The sequence below is a fragment of the Apteryx mantelli genome, chromosome 1 (genome assembly GCF_036417845.1).
Source record: "Apteryx mantelli isolate bAptMan1 chromosome 1, bAptMan1.hap1, whole genome shotgun sequence".
Classification (NCBI taxonomy): Eukaryota; Metazoa; Chordata; class Aves; order Apterygiformes; family Apterygidae; genus Apteryx; species Apteryx mantelli.
The window spans coordinates 221274617-221296156 of record NC_089978.1 but is presented as its reverse complement, the minus strand read 5'-3'; the positions used below and the strand labels follow the sequence as shown (position 1 = coordinate 221296156).

The 21540-nt window shown below is 49.4% G+C and overlaps 1 protein-coding gene and 1 long non-coding RNA gene across 5 annotated transcripts in view; one reads left to right on the top strand and one right to left on the bottom strand.

Moving 5' to 3' along the window:
- Nucleotides 1-6570: 6570 nt before the first annotated feature.
- LOC136996829 (uncharacterized) lies at nucleotides 6571-10949 on the bottom strand. Of its 2 annotated transcripts, none has more exons than XR_010887769.1 (2): nucleotides 8718-10949; nucleotides 6571-6758 (listed from the first exon to the last, which is right to left on the bottom strand). It is a non-coding gene; the product is annotated as an uncharacterized lncRNA (long non-coding RNA). The 2 variants fall into 2 exon arrangements; XR_010887768.1 differs by lacking the exon at nucleotides 8718-10949 and adding an exon at nucleotides 8001-8057.
- The window catches only part of NRF1 (nuclear respiratory factor 1), a 67172-nt gene continuing 53490 nt past the window's right edge, over nucleotides 7859-21540 (top strand). For all 3 annotated transcript variants that reach the window (XM_067317593.1, XM_067317591.1, XM_067317590.1), the window contains exon 1: nucleotides 7859-7987. The gene's annotated coding sequence lies outside the window, so the exon portion shown is untranslated. The remainder of the gene's footprint in view (nucleotides 7988-21540) is intronic.

Sequence of the window (21540 nt, the reverse complement as noted above, 5' to 3'; positions counted from 1 at the left end):
TTCCTAAGGAATTTGGGCTGAAGCCCATAAAAATGGATACCAGAAAACTTGAAAATTTCTGTGACTCCTGTATCTTGGGTGATGAGGGAGAATATTAGCTCCAGAGGAAACATGCTGCTGAGAGAAGACATGGAAACTGTTATTTTGGCTCAGTGGGATGGTCCCCTCAGTCTCTAAAGAGTCATTCACATTTTCTGCATCTCAAAAGAAGGCAGAAAATCCCAGAATTAATCCTTTAGCTGATCCCACTACCAGCCTAAGCCACTGATCTGAAATGGGGACTCCAGAAATTCAAAGACTGTTAAGTCTTGCACTACCAGAAACAATAGGACTGGTGCCAAAAGTGATCTCTTTGGCCTGGTGTCAATAGATCCAGTGCCAAAACTGTACAAAGAACTGATGCGTTGGTCTAGAGTAGGTCTTTTCTGCTCAGGGAACAACAGGTCTTAGCTTCAAAGCTTGGATGAGCTCAGAGCCTCCTTACTCTTTCCTTTGGTTTAGATTGGCCTCTGAAGATTTTTCAGAACAGGTTTACCAGGACAAGTTTGGGTATAGTTGATCCTGCTTTGGAGCAGTGGAGTAGCCTAGACAAGCATGGGCTTGGACATTTTAAAGGCAACTTGTCCTCTGTATTCTGTTTTTTCACTGCAGTCAAAGCTTATACCTTGAATCAGTCTTGAAAACAACATTTGTAAGATTCAGGCTTCCTCTTCTTGGAAGGCCTCTGAAACAAGGCCTTAACACCTACACTTTTCTCTAAAGAACTACAAGCTATCTCAGCCATGTGACACTGAAGGCCTTTGCAGGAGGACATGCAGGTGGATGTGGTGCAGACATATACACCCATGTTTTGTATGCAGTATGAGACACGTCCAAGATCTAAGGAGGATCCTGCAGATTTATCAAATAGTTTTCCAGGGTTTTATGATTATTTTCTAAATGGACAACAAAACAAACATTTCGAAAGATGCAGACCTTCCTCCAAACCATACGAGCATCTTGAGCAGGGACCTTTCAAGCGCATAGCAATGCACCAGGCAAGGCATATAAAAGAAGGGGGCAATTTTGGGTTGTGCCATTACAGGGCTAACAACCCAATGCCAAGCAATCCACAGCAAAGCTAAAAGAGCGTTAATAACGTGAACCTCCTTCACCTTGCAAGTCTCCCCCTCCCATTGCTATTATTTTGTGCAAACAACGACAAAGCAAATGATATAAAAAAATGAATGTGAGCTGAGACAACATTGTGAAGGACTGCGTGAGATGTTCTCTCTGTCTAATCTTCTGTTAGAAAGAATCGACCTGGCCAGTGCCTTTCGGGCATCCCAGTTCAGAGAACAAAAATACACCCTGACTTCAGCACGTCTCAGCCGCGGAGGAGTGGAGCAGAGCTCGGCAGCTCCTCAAAGAGGAAGCGCGCTCGTCTTGAGCTTATCACTCCCGCACAGTTGTAAACTCAGCCCTTCTCACTCCCGCTAATAATAACCAAGCGTAATCGCGTTCCGATGGCTAGCCCAGCCAGGGGAAAACCGCCTTGCCCGTTACCCAGTTTAGGTGAAATTGCCTTGAGTAATGAAGAAGAGCAAATCATACATATCCAACTCAGTGCAGGCAGCCTTCCGTTACTGCTTAGGGAATTTATTTCCCTAAGAAAAGTAGATGAGACCTGAAGAAATATCTCACAAAGACAGACCAGATCTGCCGCCCCGTACAAAAGGCATCGCGGCAGTGCATTATTCACAAGCGCTATAAGCTGAGCCCATGTTAGGAGGATGACAGCGGTCTGCAGACGTGTCCTTCCGGGACTGGGCACCCAGGCGAGCCCCTGCTCGCAGAAATGTGGTTGCAGCAGCCACTGGCCCCGCTGAGGACTGGGATTATCAGGTGCTCCCAGCAGCAGCACAGTCCTCGTGCAGGACAAGCCTCAGCATGGGAATTAGATACTTGAGTCACAAGTTGGCTAATCCTGTCCTAAGATGTGATTAAAAAAAAAAAAAAAACCTTCACTAATGTATTTAAAAATAAGCTTTAGGCAAAATGTTGGGACCAGAAAGGAAATGCCTCCCTGTCAGCAGGGTTCCTGGCTCATTTCTTCCTCTTTAAGCTGTCTCGTCTTTGTCTCTCCGTTAACCGTTTGTGCCATAAAGTCTACTGCAGTTTGGTGCTCAGCTGTACGGAGCTCTGCGATGGGCACTGAAAGGCTACACGTAATAGCGTAAGTGGGCTCTTACATGCCATTCTCGCTGTGTAGCTGTTAATTTACTGCTGTTTTACTGAGATGAGGGCACACTCACCCAGCACTACCACCTTTTTATTTCCAAATACTCTGGGTGCTGGCAGAACAGAAACAATTATTTATGAGTTATGAGAGGCCGAGAAGAGGCAAGCTGCTGAGGTGCAAGCCCAAAATCCAGACTGCTTTTGGTTACTGCGAGCTGCAGAGGTAAATAATAAGGTAAATAGCATAACAGGTAATGCTGTTGTCCCCCAGACTACTGCCATGTATCAGGTGTATTACTGCAGCATTCAGAAGCCTTTTTTTTGTACAAGCATAGGCCAAAACAACGGTCTCAGTCCCAATCCGGGTACTTTCTAGATTCTCACATACTCCTTCCCAACTGATGAGAGAATCAAGGTCTCCCAAGTCCTTAGCCCAGAGTGTGCACCAGCTCTGGATGGTGCTGGCTGAGCATTTTAAAAAAGGGTAACATCATGCCGAAGCTGAGCAGTCAGAGGTGTCACATCACAGCTCAGAGAGCCAGCACGGGGAGCCCTGGTCTTGTGATGGCTCTGGTGACATCGAACCTGAAACAGAGAAAATCGCTTTGGACATGCCTTTTTCACAGAGGCACTGGCAATCTGCAGAAGAGATCCAGTATGTTGAAAACAAATAATGAGAAGGCTGGAGAAATGGAATTAAAAGGAAAAATGCCTTCCTCTCTAATACCTGGGAAGATTAATCACGCATTATCTTCAAACTCTTCACTCTGCCACATCTTGCACTGTAACGTGGGGCAACTTTAGATGCCTGTCATACCCTGTGCATAAAAACTGAGAGATCTGTGCATGCAGAACTTGACCGAACTACTTCTGAGCAGAAGAAGAGAATATAAGCTGAGAGTATTTGAGGAGTGTAATTATACAGAGTAATACAAGGGTGGAGAACAAGGTGCAAAGAGCTAAATTGAAGAGAGGGGATATTCAGGTGAAAAATCAGGAACGTGTATTTGCAGAGCCCTGAGATGGTCTGGGTCACGTTAAAGGCATCGGCTATCATACCTGCAGCAGCTCTATCGAATGATTGCACCTGCGTGGATTTTGGTGACTTCATCAATCGTAGCAGAGAGTACAGGAGGAGCTTTGCAGCACAAAAATCCTCCCAAAACTCAGACTTGGCTTTAGTCTCAGCTAGCTACACAGGAGCTGGGGTGCCCAGAGCCCCGTCCCAGCTACTTCCAACAAACTCACTGCACTGTCAGCATTCTCCTAGAGTAACGAAAACCAGCCTGGCTCTTTATGAGCCGTGCAAATCTGCTTTATTGTACATTACTGAACAATCAATGTTGCAAAGACTCCTGTATTGAAAGAAAGCAATGGATGTAATTTTTTTTCTCTGAAAAAGAGGGAGAGAAGGAAGAGGCTAAACAGCTGTGTCTGTAGTCTTTCCCTACAGTCTGCAGCGTATGCATTTAAAAAGTGTTCAGTTACTTCTGCTAAATCATCAGGGTGTTTTGTTTGCAGCATAGTGGGTGAATCAGTTGCTTTTCTCTTCTGTAGGCTTAAGATGAATAAAAACTCTATGCGAAAAAGACCCAAAGACTTTTCCTCTCCTGATAGATGCCAAGAGGCTGGGATTCCACCTCGTAACGCTCACAAGCACAGGCAGCTAAAAAGTGCCGAAAGGCAGCAAATGTTTTAACTATGAGGCAGCTAGGACATTTTGTGGGAAACAGACCCGGAGCAGAATTGCTGCCAGAAACGTGTCTTCCACTGCAGGACCATGTGCAGCTCCTTCATTTCCAGCACGCCGGAGATCAACCTTCCCACATAAATCCAGTAAGGTAACAGACTCCTGTCTGTTGTAGTATCTGTTGTCATAAAATGAGCAAGAGTTGGTGCGTTCAGGAAGTCTAGGAAGTCCCAAAGCTGTAGCAGTATCTCCAAAATGGCTTTTGGAGAACTCTCCCTTCTCCCCACACTAGCTTTGCTGATGGGAACAAAACGTTGGATTAACCTAGTCTAGGTGACGTGCTAAATGTGCTGGCGAGGGCATGTGTCTCAACCCCTTATGAAAACATAATTTCTGTCTGTGGTCCCAGAAGTCTACAGCACTTTTTCACAGTTGCAAATCTTCTGGTTGTAACTTAGCCACACTCCCACATAGGGGAAGTCTTCACTGGAGACAGACTTTGGGCTCTTTATTTATGAATTGACCCTAGCTTGGCTCCTGAAAACACACAAAATCTCTGACCCAAGGCTGGTGGTGCTTTCAGGCCAGACCAGTCTGAGGCTGTTGGCCAAAGCCCAAAAGCCGCTTACCCTGCTGCTGGTAACCCACCCCATTTTACAGAGCAGATCCGGGCTAATTAACACAGGCACTCCCAGTCCCCTTACGCTTTCCTATGTATCCCCTGCTCGGCAATGCTCCCTTGTTACTCATCCGTCTTCTTGTCCTGCCCCAGAAGTCACCAACTAGAGACAAGGCGAACTGTTAAAACATGCTCACATAATCTTCTGCCTGACGTCTCTCCTGCGATCTCCAGCACCTTGCCAGCAGGTTGGGGCACCAAGCTGCTGCAGACTTTACAACTTTGCAGATTAACAGAGTTGCTTAGGAACACATTCCACCTGGTAAAGTGGTAATGTTGTCCCCGTGTTATGTCCGTCTACGCTTCCTCCTCTCAGACCAAGGACGTGGACACGTGAGCCTTCCTGGACCTGCCCTCGCTCTTCTGGGCCTGCCCTGTAACCAGAGCTACCTTTTTTTATGTAGGATTATGGGTGTATGACACAGGGCAGTCTGGGCTTAGGCGGGTCTCCATGATAACCTGGGGAGACACGTGCTGATGTTCAGATTTGCCAGCAGGAAGAGTCTTAGCTTGTTCCTACTGGAAAATGTTGCCTCTCTGGAGGCCCCTCCTGGCACACCCCAAATGCATGTCCATTCCATTGCCTCTAAAGAGAGGCGTGGGTCCTGTGCGCGCTGTTCTCTTCTGTTTACAGAACTATGGGCACTTTGACAGAGGTGGAAAAATGAGCACGTGCACCATCCCCAGCACAGGCAGCAGCAATGGCCTTGTCCGTGTGCATTTTCACAAGCCCATGCGTTGATCAGCCCATTCCAAACCGATTAACAACATGTGGCCATGGAAATAGGCAGCTGGACCCCAGGACGTCATGACATCCATCCCTCTCCCTGAGGCAGGAGCAACTCTACCTACAGCATTCCTGAGCGGTATTTGTCTAACCTGTTCTTAAAACCTCCAATGGGGGAGATTCCAGAGCCTCTCTCAGCTTGTCCAGTATTATTGTATCCTACCACTGTGAAATTTTCCTAGTGGCTAATCTAAATCTACCTTCCCATGCTGTACGGCTAGCGAGGAAGCGACCTCTGTTATGCAGAAACCCTGGGCCGCTGCTGGTTACGCCAGGCCTGCAGGATGGCACAGTGGCAGCACGTGGTGCTCGTGGCCCTGCTCCAAAACTGTTGACGAGCACAAGGGAATTCCACGGCTCTGACAGTCGGCATCAGCTGCCTCCACACGTCTGTCAGCAGCCTGTGCCATCCCGTCAGCCAGGCGTTCCCCAATCTCTGCAGAGCTACAAGCCCCAGCCAAAACACCTCCCAGTTCTGCAAGGAAAGTTGCGTTCATGTCAGCAACTGGAGTTAAGTCATCATTTGGCCCAGATCCATGTTTTGTATCTACTGGAGGCCAATGACAGAAATCCAGAGCATCCAAAACTCAGCAACTCACTTAACTGAGTCTAGGGGCTAAGACAACATCCATGCAAAAAGCAGAGATGATTTTTCCCAGAAGGCACTTTGAAAGGTCGCACGTGGCAGCAAAGCCCCTGAAGAAACACAGGGGCACTGCAGAAGCAACAGCTGGAGTGTGACTTTGCAGAGTGGACGTTCGACCCGGAGCTTTGTATTTGTCTGACTATCAAGTTTATAAAATTTGCAGAGTGCCGTGAGCTGGTAGGCATGTAAGATTGGCACTATGTGCTTCAAGGAAAGCTGTAAAATGTAGTATACTGACAGAAATTGTATTATTTGTAGTACAATGATAACCTCATGGAAGAGGTTTCTAGTAGGCAGCAGTTGGTAGCCTGATGTTCTGAAATAAAACAGATGATATACATTTTACCCTAACAAGAATAAACTATGATTACTGTACTATAAAAATCTAGTCAATTTTTAACCCACCAGATCTTTGGCATACAGCGTATGATATATACACAACATCCTTAACGAAGGGACATTAGTGAAGATATTTTGCTTTCCAGCCTGCCAGTCTGGGAAATCACTCATCCCTATACTTTGATTCCCTCATAAACCACTCGCAGGACTTGGCAGAAGTGTTTTATTGCTCTGCAAGGGCAACATCCAGGCATCTCCCACGAGTCCTTGTGGACTCCAGGATTAACGCAGGTCAGCCATGGTGCCTCATGATTTGTGTGCTTCGGTAATCCAAAGTTTTCTGCTAAATTTCCTGGTGTCCTCATTGCGATTCTTGCTGTTATCTTCCACGCCATCCCTTAAGTGTGGGGAAAAACATCTTAAACTTGATCACTTTAGTCCATCAGATTTCAAGTTCCTCCTTAAGACTCAGGTCTACAAGAGAGACATTTATACCCGTTTTTATTATTTCCCTCATCCCCTTTCCTCTCTTTCAAGCCTTCCTCCTTTGTGTTTGAGGTCCTACTGAAACCACAAGCTGCTTGGGGACTGGGACAGCCCTTGAACGTCAACACCTTCCACCAGAACAAGGCCGTGATCCTAACAGATGCCTCTGAGCTCTGACACAAGGAGCACGCCAAGGTTTGCAGCTAGAAACGGACGGTCGCTCTTACAGACCACACCAGACTCCTCGCTGCCGATGGGTTAGTTCGACCTTTTTTTTTTTGCCCAGTTTAGATCAGTAATCTGGTTTTTCCGTACCAGCCCAAACCAGCCAGGGCAGCGCAGGGCGGTCGGCAAACCGCCACGCGGAGGTGGGAAAGCACGACCTAGCCGCGGGCAGGGGGACCAAACGTTTTTTGGGGGGGTTGCAGCCTCAAAAAGCGCCATGAGACCACAGGCGGCTGGAGGTGCGAGGGCCTGTGTGGTGGAGGCGCCATGGCCAGTCAGGCCCTGCTGGGGGGGTCCCATGGGGAGCAGAGGCCATGGGTCCCCGCTGGATCCCTGCTGGATCCCTTCACGGTCCCGCCGCCTCCTCAGGGCTCGCCCTTGCCGCCCCGCTGCCGAAATCCCCTTCGCACCTCCACAGCGAGGTGGCGGCGAGGGAAGAAGGGTGGGCTGCGACCTCCCCAAGATGGCGCCGGCGCCCCCCCTCCCCTCCCCTCCCGCGCGCCCCTTCCCCATCCCCGCGCGGAGAGGGGCCGCGACCTCCCTAACATGGCGCCCCGCGCGCTCCCACCCCCCCACCCCGCCCCCCGCTCCGGCCGCGCGGCGGCTCTGCCCTCCCGCACATGGCGGCCCCCGCCGCCCGCGCCTCGCTTCCCCGCGCGCCTCTCGCCCTTCTCACGATGGCGGCGGCGCCGGGCTATGACGCCATACGTCCTCCTCCCCCCCTCTCCCCTCTCCCTCCCTCCCCCCCCCGGCCTCCTCCCGCCGCCGCCGCCGCCGCCGCCGGTCCCCGCCTCTCCCGCTCGCCATTGCGGCGGCTCAGGGCGAGCCGCGCCGCGTCCCCGCTCGGCTCCCTCCCCGGCCGCCGCCTGGCAGAGGCTCCACGGCGCAGGCCCGCTGCAGCGCAGCCGCTCTGAGGTGAGTGTCCTACCGCGCAATCTCCCAGCTCCTCCAGCCCCGGCGCAGCCGCAGCAACGCGGGGGCCCCCGCCGGCCGCCCAGGCACCCCCGGCGCCCGAGCCCGCCCCGCCGCCGCCGCCGCTGCCGCCGCCGCCGCGCCTAGGCCGCGCTAGGCCCCGCCGAGGGGCAGCGCCGGGCCGCGCCCGCTCCCTCCCTCACGGCGGCGGCGGCGGCGCGGCGGAAGCCGGCGGGGCCCGGGCCGGGGCCGCGGCCGGGGCCGGAGCCGGAGGAGCCGGAGGCGGCGGCGGGGCCGGGCCGAGCCGAGCGGGCCGCGCCGGGCGCTGCAGGCTCCTGGGGCAGGATCCCACTTTGGGGAAGTTCGGGAGCGGTTTCGGTCATTTCGGTGGCTCTTCGCTATTATTATTATTATTATTATTATTTTATTTTTTATTTTTCCCCCCCTGTCGGCGGCTCGCTTCGGCGCTGCCCTTTTGCAGGGGGAGGGGGGATCAGGATCAGGGTGCCACTGGGAGGAAGCCGGCTTAAATTTTGTCAGTCCTGCATGGAGGCTTTCTTTTGTTTTTTCTTTTTTTTTTTTTTGTTTGTTTGTTTTTTTTCCTGTCATATGCCCCAAAAAGGTTGGGGATCAGCCCTGCCTCTTTGTTCCTCGGTTATACAACATCTGCCTCGGAAGAGACCTGGCTGGGGACTGAGGCGGTTGGGACCTTGCCGGCGTAAATAATAATTACCGGAGGGGAATCGCCAACTCGGTCGCCTTCGTACGCGTTGGGGCTCCTGGCTCGTAGCTCTCCGGCAGCGGCGGGTGGTTTCCCTGACGGGAGGAGATGTTGGCGCCGCTCTAAGCCTTGGATCGCTGCTCCCCGCTCTCCACTGGAGCCGCCTTCGTTATTTCCAGAATTGGGGTGTTTTTTTTCTTATCCCGGGGAGGACGTCGCAGTTCTGGTTTTTGCCTCGGGTGCGTCCGCCTTGCCGCTGTCCAGCCGGAGCCACGGCCCGCCGCGCTGGGCGCCTGTGCTGTGTGCCGCCGGTGCTTTTTCCGAGTTTCTTTTGTGGCATCGCGTTGATCCTTGCAGGAGCCAGAGCTGTAGCTTGTCTCCTGGTCCGTCTGCAGCACAATTACTCATCTTGTGAAACTGTTGCATTGATTTTATTTATTTATTTATTTTAAGGTCCTGATACTGGGGAAATAGATTAGAGGGAAATTGGTTGTGTTTTTTTTTTTTAATTTAGGAGATATCTCTGGTAAAATTGGGAGCAACAATTTTATTTTATTTTTTTCATTTGTGCAGAGAGCGGAAGTAGTGTGATGAAGATGTCAACTTTGGAAATTTGGGATTGCATTAACGCTTCCTTCGGGGTTTTAACGTTGTCCGTCGTGGCTAAGCGTTGTGATGTAGTGTTTAATTAAATGGCCTCGTGTGCTCGTGTAATTTTGTACATATGTTTACTATTTTGTAGAGTTCTTTTTTTTTTTTTAATCACAGTTGTTTCTTGGAGGCCTCACGTCGTTTATGGGCTTTACGGTGAATGAGGCATGTGTGCCATAAATACACGTGTGTGCCATAAATACGGCAAGCCGAGGAACCCGCTGCCTTACCCACCGCCTGGCTTATGCAGTTCAGGCCATTTCAAAAGCAGAAATAGCGTCTGCGTCTTGCCAAGTGTGTGGCCCGTTGTACGTTTACGTTATAGGGGTGGACCGAAGCGGGGGTCTTGTAAAAACGTTGTTCGTTGGCGGTCTGGATATAGCTAGTGTTCAAGTGTGCCTGGGCAGCGTGATTTTTGGCTTGGAGCAGTGAAAATACTGCCTCTCCGCTGAATCAAAAAACTGGCTGCGGACCGTGGTAGCTCGCTGCGTTTCGCTTCGTGCCTCCCGGGCTGCTTTTAGAGGCAGCGTGGCCTCGGCGCGCGCTAGGGAAGGGCCGCGTTGGTTATTCTGGCTGCGGATATGGACTCCAAACTGTGGTGTCCGCCGAAATAGCGTGTCCTGACCCCAGAAGTAAATAAGCTGTCCTGGAAAAAACCAGCCGTGCCGCGAGAGCCTGTAGCGTGCGCTGGGTCAGTCCGAGGTTGCCCTGCTGCGTAGCTTGGTCAGGAAAACGCGTGATGTGAAGCTGCTCATAGAAGGATTAAGCGACGGCGAGCGAAGGCCGCTGCTTTGGAATAAGATTGGCTGCACAGGAGTTTTCTGCACTATGATATTGCACTCCGGTTGTTTCAGCTTTCCTGGATAACAGCCCTATGACTAGTCAGCCGTGCAGATGTCAACTTTCGAACTTCAGGTATTTTGGCGCGAGGACTGTTTAAGTGCTGGAATTTTATAATTTTTCTGTCGCTCAGAAGTCTGAATCATCTTTTCTTAGGCTTAAAACAGCCAGTTCCACTTTTGGCTGAGCTCAAGCCTGGAAGATTTCAGCCTCGTCAGTGAAAATCACAACCACAAATGACGGCAGGAGCTCGGGCTGGGAGTGCCGGGGCAGCCTTTGGGGCAGATCTTGCTTCTAGGCTACGTTATGGCAAACTTTTGCTGCCATGTGCGCATACGTACTCGGGGAACATTCCCATCACTGCTTCCACCTGCTTGTCATTCCCCAGCGGAGGGAGATTTCCAGGCAGCCTCTCAGTCTCTTGAAGGCTTTGGGAATTTTTACCTTCTCCTCCTGTGATCCGGAAAGGGGCCGGGAAAAGTATCTTCTGGGAAAGAAGCCGAGGTGCAGTGGCTCTGCAATGCCCCTATATCCCTCTGCAGGAAAATTTAATATAGACGTCTATACCTAAGATCGCTGTGTGCTGTCAGCAGGAATCAGGTAGTGTTGGTGATTTTTCAGTGCAAGAAGCACTGTGAAATTTAGCCTTGGACCTCATCTTTCTTGCTGCTTTTTCTAAAGTAGATCCCTAGGGAAAAAAAATGTAATTAACCTTTTTGGTTTTGCAGATTACCCAGCGATTGAGTTACTCAATAAAATCATTTTAAAATACACTCTTTGGTCTTTGTAAATACCTCACGCTACATAGTGGTGATTCTGCTTTTGCTATGTAAGTTGTAACTGTATTAGAAAGCTGGAAAATGGTGCTGAGGTGGCACTTGAAGCAGCTATTTGTTGTGACTCATGCAGCTGTCCTCTAACGAACTTCACTAACTGTTTGATAAATAGCCATTTGTTAAGCATACGCTTGTCTAAAATTAGGACTGGCTACAGTTAATTGTAAATAAATGTTAAGGATAAAAGTTTCCACTTATCCCAGTTTACTTCTCACACCAGAAGTCTGTTTCCCTCCAGAGCTGTGCTGCCGGTTCCCACGCTCTTCCAGAGCTTCGGTAAGGTTCATCCTGCTGAAAATTTCGTGAACCGCTGGAGACCCTCTGTGTTAAGGGACTAAGTGGCACACAGTGTCCAGCATGTTCCCTCTGCGCTGGGGCGCTGTTTGTCTGTGTTTAAAGGTAATCCATCCTATTGTGGTTCTCAGTGCAGTTGTGTGTTACAGAATTAGTTCAATGGTTTTTCGAAGTTTCAGATTCCACTGTTGAACGGAGATACTTCCCCCCCCGCCAATGTTTGTCATTTAGTGAGTGAATTTGTGTGTCAGCTATTGTGAAGCTCTTCATCGGCTCCAGTTTTGCACTTGAATCTGAAAAAGATGCAGATATCAGAGCAACCCCCCCCCCCATCTTTATTGCCAAGCACCACTGATAAACCATAAAATGCTGAACACTGTTAGCATCTCTTTTCTCTCTTTCCCCCTGAAATTTTAGCTTCCGCTGAGAGCTCTCGGTGCGCTGTCCAAAGTGAAGGCTGTGTCGTTAGCAGCGGAGCACGGAGCAGGCTTTTTAAGGTCCGCGGTCTTGCAGGCCGCCAGGGCTTTGTACCGTGGGCGGCAGGAACCTCGCACGTGGCCGGGCGCTGAACCCAGACCATCCAGGCGCCGTCCTGCTCGAGGGAGAGCTCGGCTCTGTTCTCCATCGGCTGCAGCAGTTGCAGCAGGGTTCAGCAGCTCAGTATCGTGCCGGTCCCAGCCCGGTTGGCTTTGCTTTGTGCCCGAAGCCGGTGGGGCTGAATCAGTTGCCAGACCGGCCCGTTGGGGGGGTTTGGGGTCGTTGCTCCTGGTGCAATGGCACCGCTCACCGAGAAACTTCAGACCCTGTTATGCTCTCTAGCACGGTGCAGTTTATAGCTAGGAGCAGACCTGGTCTTGTATTCTCACCGGGAGTGTCGACGAGAGGGGAGCTAAACCTAGGGCGACGGGGCGGCCAAGGGGCCTGAGGTTTGGGCCCGCTTTATTCTAGAGAACTTTTGTCTGGGCCTGGTCTGGAGAAAACGGGGAGGTGGAGGTTATATTTGGTGTGGCATGTAGGCATCCTTGGTACTTCAGGAGTCATTGAAATTTTTTTTATTTCTTTTTTTGCTCCTGTAAGAAAGATGCAGATGTGCAAAGATGCTTACAGTGCTTTCCGTTAGGGCATCGGCTTTATAGGATTAAGCCGAGCATTTCCTCTTCTTTCCGTTTGTCGTACTTCCTTAGAGATCATACTGCTTTCAGTGGGTGCAGGAGTGTATTTTTGTGCCGCAGTGCAAAGACGGGTGTCGTCTCGGTGAGGAGCAGAGACGGGCGAGGTGCGTTCTGCTCTTCTCCGTGCTGGGCTCTGAACCTCGGCGTCCTTACTCGCACTGTTGTGTCGGGTGTTGATCGCCTTCTGCCCCTAATGAGGCTGCGTGCGAGGGAAACTTGTGAACTGTTTTACCTATTTCCCTTTTGTGTTGTCCCTATAGCCTGTAAAGAATAATAAATAGGTGGCCGGAGTCTATGGATTGATAGCAACTTGGAGGATAACTCAGCTTTTTCAATGCCGTTACAAAATTCATCTGATTTCAAATATATAAGTAGAAAATAGGCTAGCATATTTTAATTCATAGAGCGTACCTCTTGCTTGCAACCAGAGCGATAAGGTAATGCAATCCAAAAGAAACCGATTCCCTCCCACTGTTTCTTACATAATCGTCTAATTAAAGTAATCAAATGGTGATGACTTCTGGGCTTGGAAAGCTTCCCCGTAGTCTGGGTCAAAAATACTTGCAAGGCCCCACCCCCAGAGTCTGTATGCTTTAATTACATTGCAACATCTTTATCCAAGAATGGTGTTTAAATTAATTCTTCTCCCCAGAAGTTTGTTTGTGGCTTCCGTCTTTCCAGTCCCCTGCTGCTGCTTCTGCTTTTTTGGGCACAAATAAGATCCTTTAACTCCCAGTTTTCCTCTTGAAGGAGACGGAACCTCAAACCCTTCCTTTCCTCCCTAGAAAGAGCTAGCAGATTTCAAACTCCCCCAGACTTGCTTTGGGCTGCAAGCTGTTTTTTCAGGCTTATTATTTCTGCATCATGAGTGTTCATGGCCATTTGCAGGTAAATCAGTAAGTTGGGTTTCTTGCCTGGGAAGTAAATGGTGTGATATTTATTATTTTTAAGTACTACAACCTGTGATGGTTGTAATACTTAAACCCTTATAATCAGAAGCATATGCAGACGGAGGTGCTGGTGAAGAAATGTGGAAGAGTTAGGTCTGAAGTACAAAATGTAGCAGCAAATAAAAACTTGTGTCCCCATTTCAGTGCACCAAATACATGACGATGTGTCACAGGAACTCTAAAAACTTTGTGAATTCCCATGGGAATTGCATTCACTGCCACGTATTCAAGACAAGAAAAGCCCCGCTTGAGCAGTGACAGAAGGTGGGTCAGAACTGGAAAACCATGATGGTGTGGTGGCTCCACCTCAAACGTTCTCCAGGTGCAAGGAAAGCTTCAAGTTCTGGTGGAATATCACTCCCGTAAGCCATACTGAGCTGTGCCCCTTCCTAAACTGAGACACAAAAAAACTGTGCTAAGTAAAAAAGAGTATTTGTGGATGCGCTTGTGTATGCAATTGTTATAACTGTGCTTCATTACTTATGGGTTGAGTATTTGGTTTCACCTATATGGAAAACAGCCGAATGTTAACCATTACGCTCGGAGAAGCAAGGTAGCCTGGTTAACAGACTTTATGTCAATGCTAAAGGGAGAAATGTCTGAACCAGTATTTAAATGCACTATTCAGGAACTTCAGAAATCTCAGTTGTCTTTAGCAGAGCTGTAGATACGCCTTTTACCAGAAGGCTCAAATCTGAATCCTGCACGATAACACAGCTGCAAATTGAACATGTGCTGGATTTTCCCTCATACCTGGCGCTCTGCTTTAAAGAGGTGAGAGCTTCCCTTTTCAGTGCCTTTGCCGATTAGTTCCCGGCGGTTTTGCTGAGGAGCCTTTCTCCTCGCCTGTAGTCTTCTGCAGGGCAGGCGAGCCACCTTGGTCTTGAACGACATCCTTGCGAGGGTGCCTGACCTTTCCTTTTCCCCAGTTTCACATGCTAAGGGAGGGAAGAATCTCCGTTTTTCCTGGCACTGAACTGAGCCTTGCTGTTGTAGCCTCAGGTTGCCTGAACGGTAACTGGAGAAGCTCATTCCTTGAGCCTGGAGGAGAATCCCCACACGGTGCAAAATGCAAGTCCGACCTGCCCCTGTGATGGCCGATATGGTGACTGATGGCAGAGGCTGTCTGGAGAGCCACGAACGCACCATTCCTCCTCTTAAACAGCTTTAGAAAAGAAATCAAGCTTTATGTTTTCCCTAAAGGTTTTAAATTTTGCTCTTTTTTTTGATAACAGAATGGCCTGGGGTCCAGGTCTGTTCGTTCAAAACATTGAGGGCTTCGGTATGTTTTAGAGGGTGAATAAATTGAAAAGGGTAAAAGCATAGGACTGCAGCGGGAGGAAGAGGAGAGCCCTTTTTTACCCTCACACTTCTAAAAACTCATTTCTTCTACTTGTATCATTACAACTACATAATTATAGTTACTTTTGTGTGTGTGTGTGTGATCTGGGACAATTCATCATTGCTTAATCCATTGCCTGGGACATTTTACACATATGGGTTGTACAGCTGCACATTTTCTGATCCAGTTGAGGTGGTACCACACCTCCTAAACCAGATATAATTATACTGGTGTAACTCATTCTGCATCGAGGATGAACCATACTGTCTTAAGCATCTCACTGAAGGCTGCATCAGTAACAGAGCCATCCAATAGGGGTGGACCAGGGCCACCATTTTAGGGTGGAAGTTAGATAATTAATGTGTTTAGGGCTATGATGTGCCTTTACCATATGCTGATCTCGTTGAGTCGATGTGATGGGAGGACCAAGTCTTCAAAGCAATCCATCTAGCACACATTAAAGATGGTGGGCCTCATCTGTGCTGGGCATTAAGGTAACCACGCTAACTTCACACCTCCAAGTCCTGGTCTAGGCAAGGCCACAGCGCGCAAAATTGCCACCCTCTCACTTGAATCCCTCCTTGAGCCACATTTCCATTACGTTTTTCTGTGTTAGTCCAGCATAGCCGCTAATCCTCTCTCTCTCCCTATAAAAGAGGATTAAAAATGGGAACATTTGCACCTTAATTCGGTGAGCAATGGCTGCGCTCTGTCTTTAGGCAGTAACCCTGTTGGGGAAAGGGCTGGGCCTTTGCGCAGCGCCAGGACCAGCGTCAGCAATCGGCAAATAACAGAGCTCCCAGCAGCTGGGTTTATTGGGTTAGTAATTCTTAAAAGACCACTTTGCGTGTTAGTTAAAACCCATATCAACCAGAGATGACTAAACTCGCTTTACACTGTTTAAATGACTTTTAGGCTGCGTGGTTCGAAGTAAAAGAGTTTGTGATTGGGCTTTCTGTGTGGTTCCTTAAATCAAATGAAAGCACGTGCGCGTTCACCAAGCGTCGCCCTTGAGCGTGCTGCTGTTTGTCCCGTGCTGCGTTACCTGCGCTCGTATCGGATGAAACTTTATGAAAGAAATCTTAAGGAAGGAGGGTCTGTCCCAACTGTCTGTCACGGTTCCTAGAAAGGAAGAGTTATCTAGGAGTTACCTAGGTGTATCCAGGCGTCTCTGGTTGAGGTGGCCGCGACGTGATGGTTTTGCCCTTCCAGCGCCTTTCGGAGCACCGCACGGGTGCGAAGCTTTGCTCAGCGCCTTCGCGGAGAGGATCGATCCCGCTGCGCTGCTTCTGCCTTTCTGATTCCTTCTGTGACTTGTTTAAGATTTGAAAGAGGTGGAGGCTTTCCATGGGCACCTCCCGTCCTCTTCCCTGGGCACCACCAGCACTCCGGTTGAGGCAAGCAGCCCAACAGAAACTGCTTTGGCAGCCGATCTGGGCAAGCTGGGGTAATTTGGAAGTGTCTTTTTTTCTTATCCTTGAGAGCTCCGTGTACTCCAACGTGCTGCCTCCACTGGCCTGGGCAGGAGGGAGACGGGATTTCCACCCCAAGTCCTCCTGCGGGGCCGGGGGCCGCAGCGGAGTCGTTCCCCCACTTGCTAGCTCACTTTTGCGAAGCGTGAGAAGAACCTTGAAGCAGAAACCACCTCATCTGTGTATTTAAAACGCAGCTTCCTGCCAGCAGGTTGGTGTTGAATGCACGGAGTGAAGCTGCAAAAAAATGAGGGGTTGCAAATTGCATCGTGTGTTGTGAAATAAACAGCCAGGTTTCCCGAGGCTGACTTGCAGGGGAGACTTCGGCGATAAATAGCAGTTCTGCATGCCTAACGAGTTTGTGTAAAATCACATTTGTTTCTTTTTCAGGCTTTATCTGCATGAAATGTCTCCGGCAGTGATGATGTATTTGTTGTTTAACGTGAGATGCTGATGAAAAGAGCGCAGTAATAAAGGTTTTCTTGGTTTTGTTTTCTAGAATAAAATCTCTCTTTTTTTTAAAAAAAAAAAAGTCTTTTCATGCCCAGACTGGTTGCATAGGGAAATCTTTCCATCCATAATTAAGGGAATCATTATACTAAAACTGTGCCACAGGAGGACGCTGTGGGACGAGAGCTGTTTTCTTCTCGTTCCTCTTAGCGCCCGAGTTACAGCGTCTCCGCCGACACGTGGTGACCGTCCACGCGCTGCTGGTGGCCGGCGTGAAATAAGATGTGTTAGCTTAAATCTTGATAGCAGAGGTGTAACCTAGCATGTCTTATCTTGCCTGTGTGCCGGGTATGCCCCGTATCAGCTGTTGCTGCTGACATGAGGTAATGTCTCAAGTCCCGGAAAGTCCTGTCTAAAACCTTCCGCAGCTTCCAAAGTGGCATCTGCTTCACTGGAAAAAGACGCTGGTTATTGGAGGGAGGCTGAAGGCCAGCAAGCTCTCTCCATGACTAAGGACAGACTTTTTCCACAGCCAGGAAAAAACAGGATTTGGGGACTTAAATGTGCGTTTTAAATGAGATTTGAATCAGTCTTCTCCCTGATTAATAGCATTGTTTCCTTATCAAACCCACAGTGGAAATTCCCTCCAGGCATATTTTTACGCAGGAAAGGTATCGAATCTCTGCTGAAGGTGAAACCTAACCTGTAAGAGAAGCCAACCCACCATGGCAGATGGACATTATGGAAAGAGCTAAATCTCTGCTGTCCAGAGGGTTTGAAGCCTTTTGCTCGGGGGGACGTGAATACCTCTTCCCTTTCTCCCCACTAAGAAAAACCAGTGGGAAAGTCTGGGTTTTGCTTGTTTGCGTCCAGTGTGGTAGAGGGGATGGAGATGGGCACTTCTGTATGGAACTGACATGTTCTCATGGTTGCTTGTGATGCCTGCAGAAGTCAATGCAGCTGTAATCGGCTTGCGTACATCTGCTATCTCGTGTTTCACCTGGATGCGGTTTCTTAACCAGCATAGGAAGCTGATGCAACGAGGGAGCCCCAGACCGTGCGAGTCAGGCCTCTGTGGGAGCTGGAGCTCCGTGTTTGGCACAGGCTGGACCTTCCAGGTACTGGTCAAGATCAGTCCTAGGCAGAGAAGAAATGCAGCCGTGGTAGAACAAGGCTGAGAGTGGTTGTCTTTTTTGCCAGCTCCTCGAATTCAGACCGTCTCATGAGCTACCAAAAATGGAATGTGTGTCTGACACTTGTAATCTGAGGGTAGACGCATGTCTAGCAAGTCTAATGTGGCTTGATAAACATCCACGGTTTAAGTCATGGGGGCGGTTGGCCAGGTGAAAACCATGATGTGTGCTCTCTTGGTTCGTGCTCCTGAATGAAGTTAATTCTTCATGGGTATTGTCAGCACTGAAATACGTTGATTAGGAACTAACTGTGTCAGTAAGTATATACTTGTTTAAAAAACACATGGAGGGGTTTGTGCCAGAATAGTAAAAAGCAGTATCAGACGATTTCAAACATAATACAACCATACTAAAGCAGATTTTTTATTATATTAGTTAGTGGTGAATGATTAATGTCTGACTGGATCAGTTTTTGTTCATGAATTATGTCAGGCTGTCTTTGCAGGGAGCTGGGAATTCATCTAGACGTACGGTTTGAAATAGCTTTTTAAATAAAACCACCTTATGTGCTAAGTGGGTAAGAACTGCTTTTTAACCTGATTTAATACACAGAGCATGAAATGGAGTTAAGCGACAGATTCCTGCACGTCACCGTGGCCTGCATCGTCCCAAGGTATTTCGGGTTCCTCTCTGTTACGAGATGACACCGATGCCGACGGCCACCGTGGCTCGCAGACGGGCTCTTGCAGCCTCAAACAGTTGCTGGCTTTGCTAGTGCTTAAAATAAATCAGGGCGCTGTGCTGTGCCGTGTCTACCGCAGCGAGAGCCGCCGAGGCTTGGGGAGCGGGCAAGCCTGGTGGCCGAGGCGCGCAGACCGGCAGGGCAGTAACGCCGAGCGGTACAGCAAGCTCCTCGCCGATGTGAGTAAACCCTATGGCCTTCCTCCAAAAGCACGCTGAACAGCGGATGACTAAAGCCTGGTTTAGAGGCCCGTTTCCTACTAGAGGCGCTGGTGTAAGAGGCTGAAAAACCGCTGGGAAGCTGCACGAAGGGCTTCAGCCGGCAGCTACAGCTGCGAGGCAGCGGTGGGCTGTGCATCAGCCAAGTCAGGCCCCTGCAGCCCGCAAAACCCTTGTACAAGAATTAACACCCCTGGATCACAGGAGCCCCGTGGATTCACTCTCCACAATAGCCTCCGAGAACAAAAGCGCCAGTGTGGTGCTGGTTGCTTAATGCAAAGCAAACGACTTATTTAGGGTGGAGGCTTGAAGCCATTAAGTGCATATTAAACTCCAGATGCTTGTCAACTTTGCAAAAAGAGTAAAAGAAAGGGAGGAGGTGTTACATGTTTTTTGGGGAAAAATTAAGCTCTCCAAGCAGGGAGTGGGATTTCATTGAGATGTGAGGAGGGTGACGAGCTTGAATAATGAGGCAGATTTTTATTATTATTATTATTATTATTTTTAAGCTGATCTCAAGCTTGCGTAGTGCCAGAGGATGGTCTATGAGGTGCTGAGTTTCTGTGTGGAGTAGCAGTGTCGATAAGGCATCGGTGCTGGCTACAATGCAGGGATCCAGCAGAAAATGGGATGGGGGGGGAAAAAAAAGTGTTTCCATGCCTTCGAAACGCATTTGGAAATGAGCCTGAGGGATAGTTTATGGGAGTGAATACGTCAAATCGACCCCCTCCCTTGAATTAGCCCTCTAAATTAACTTCATTAAAAAAAAATAACAACAAAAAAACCGCAGAAACATCAGATGTCTCCTGAGCCAACTGAACAACCACAATGTTGGCTTCTCCGTTCCTTTCTCCTTTCGGCTTAGCGTGCAGAGCGCCAAATCGAAGGCCCGGCTTTGGGGGAACAGGACTTTAGAAACCTTCCTCGCCGGCGAGAGCGTTTGCAGCCCGCGGGGCTCCTCTCTCGGGGCTCAGCGCGCCTCGGTGGCTCTATCCCTGCCCGACAGGCTGCTTCATGCTTTTCCTTAAGGAGCCGCGCGCGCTGCGGAGGTCCGCGCGTCTGCGGACCCCCGCCTGGACTGCCGCACCTCGTGTGCTCCGTATCGATCGCCCTGGTGCTTAGGTGAGAGTAAGAGGATGAGGAGAGGTTTAATGCAGGCTGATGTCTTGCATTTCCGTGGGTAGGAGCTGGCGCAAGCTTATCGCCCCTTTTTTCACTAGTTACCATGGCTTCCCATAGCACCTGGCTCCCATATAGCACCAAAATTTTAGGTCTTTTCAGTGATTCAAGGCCAATTCTTCAGAGCGCGCTAGGTGGGTCACGTAATCCAGTCTTTCTCCTTAGTCTTGTTGCTGGGAAGAGAAGCGAGTCGACTACCTGGCCAGTCTGAAATGAGGACAGGGAAGGTACCCCGAGCCCAAAAGGTTAGTGTGCCTATTAAACCAAGTAACGGCTGGCACCGATCACTTATAAAATGGGTTCTGAAGAAAATGCGCGTAACTTTAGTCCTTTGTCTTTCCTCCTGTGTCATTTCTAAACCCTGTTTTATACCGCTTTCAAAAGGAGAGCTGCTGTTTGGCTGCCAGAGAGTTCCTGGCTGCTGCCTGAGCTCGGGGAGTCTGTGAAATAAGGTTAGTCCCCGTGAGCGTCGGTGCCGTGCAGCTGGTGGGGATGTTGCTTCGTTCTTCCCCAAACCTTTAGGTAGGGAAGGTGGTGCTACAGCTCGCTGAGCAGCCTGTGTGACGGTCGGTCTCTCCACTTGCTGTTGGTGATTTGCCGATACGTAACAGTTTGGCTGTAAAATGTCTTCTGAAAACGATTGTTAACTTTTGTGGATGCTGTTGCAAAATACGGGAGAACTCGTCCTTTAATTAGTGCGTTCCACCCATCTTTGTGACTCACCCTTCATCTGAAAACATGAATCCCGAATTCTGATAACCAGGATTATTTGCAAAAAAAATACAGAACTCTGAAGAACCGAGTTTCGAAAGGGGGGGAGAAACACGGTGGCTTCTTGGGCCGTGTGGCCGCGTGTTCACCAAGCTCCCTGTCGCCCGGCGGCTGGAGCAAGGTGGGCACGCGCGCGGGAGGGAGCGCGGAGCGGGTCTCGGGCAGAGCCCTCCAAGCACACCACGCCTCAGCCCTTCTTCTTCGGTTTCGTTCGGATAACGCGTGTCTTGTAGCCTTTTAAAAATTATTTCAACCGCTGAAGAAGTTAGACCCAGCCGTTCTTTTAATTTATTGAACAGGATTTCAGGTGACTTAGGCATGGTGTTGGGTGAGTTAGCAGAAGCTCTAGATGATTTCAAATGGCAGCAGAGAGACAAGATGCTCCCGCCTGTTGAGGCTGTCTCAGCGGGCAGTGTCCTTCCTACACTGCTGCAGCATCTGAAGCAAAACCTCCTCAGTGGCCGAGAGGATAAAAATAAGTTCAGGGCCTGTCTGCGTGAGAGAGTTTTTCCAGTTATGCTGGTGTACCTCATCGTTTTTTCTGATGCAGACATTTTATTTTTGGTCCGGTTTAAAGCGCCAATGAAGCAACATTAAGCTAGGTGGCAGTGGGAGAGGAGAGTTTCTACACTGGCATAAGAGCATTCCCACATGGTTTTCTGTTGATCTAGTTATATCTATTTATATTTGCACCCCCGTTTTAATCCATGCGGTTTTAAATTTCATGTAGAACTTAGGGGTTTTAGGTTCAGCTTCCCTTGTTTCCTGCTGTCGTGAAGGATTTG